This window comes from Gracilinanus agilis, unplaced genomic scaffold, assembly GCF_016433145.1.
Source record: "Gracilinanus agilis isolate LMUSP501 unplaced genomic scaffold, AgileGrace unplaced_scaffold36540, whole genome shotgun sequence".
Classification (NCBI taxonomy): domain Eukaryota; kingdom Metazoa; phylum Chordata; class Mammalia; order Didelphimorphia; family Didelphidae; genus Gracilinanus; species Gracilinanus agilis.
The window spans coordinates 4,988-6,107 of NW_025369735.1; the positions used below are offsets into that span (position 1 = coordinate 4,988).

Genomic DNA, 1,120 nt, shown 5'->3' on the forward strand with positions numbered 1-1,120 from the left:
CTTATTCTGGAGGGTAAGGACACCTTCTGACCCTACACATGATTCACAGTGTTTGTATCCAGATTTAAAAAGCAGTTCCACAAGGCTAGTCAGCTCTTCCAGAGCTGCAAAACTGAACTATGAACTTGTGAGAGAACTCAACTCTTCTCCCACCCCCAGCACTTGATGTGTTCTATCCTGTTCTGGCTGACTTGACCACAGCATCATGGAAACACACTGTGCTACAATAGCACTCAACCAGAAAACTGAGAAAATAGATGTAACCCACAGAGCATTTATAGAATTTTTCTCAAAATACATGGAATGTCTTCAGCCAAATCCAGCATATGAATGAAGCTAGGAGTGATGCAGACTGTGTCCAAGATCACAGGGCAGTTGAAAAACCAAGCATACCCACATTCTGAAGGGATACTAGGAGACTATATGCTGTGTTATATGTCAGAACATGGAGAGGAATTCTTGTTTGGTGAAGCATTGTTGGATTGTGGTGAAACAATGAAATTGATAAACGATATAAAAGAAGATCTTGATATCAATGTGAAACAAAACTTTTTAGATCCATTTCATTTATTAGAAGACAGAGAACTAAGAGAGATTGAGCATAACCTGAGAAAGCTGTAAGGCCGTAGTTTGGACTATGATTATATAAAAAGACATTTTACTTCCATTATACAAGCTGAAAAATTATAAAGAGCAGGAGGAAAATTTGAACAGTCAAAGAAGTTCTTTAGAACCAGCATGATTAATTTTTTAGAAAATTATATAGAGCAAGTTAACCAGTTGTCAGTATTTATAGAAGCCCTGTTACACAAACAGAACACAGACATTTTGGAGGAACTATACAGGAAATTACATCACCGAATATGTATATCACCTTATAACATACTTCATCCAAGACTTATAAGGTTGAAGATAATGATGGAGTTGAATTTAGCTCTTCAGAAAATTCAGGTCCTTTAATTTCCAACATTGTCCCATGCTGTTGTGGTCTCTATGATTTTGTTGTCAATCATGAAGAAGAACGTGGACTTAAAGAAGAGGACATCATTACAATAACCAGTCAAGTAGATGAAAACTGGTATGCAATAATACTCCAGGGAAGTGATTGGAAAACTATTCC

The 1,120-nt window shown here is 36.8% G+C and overlaps 1 pseudogene; it reads left to right on the forward strand.

The window, feature by feature from the left end:
• Positions 1–205: 205 nt before the first annotated feature.
• Positions 206–1,101, forward strand: LOC123254966 (annotated as a pseudogene).
• The last annotated feature ends 19 nt before the right edge of the window (positions 1,102–1,120 follow it).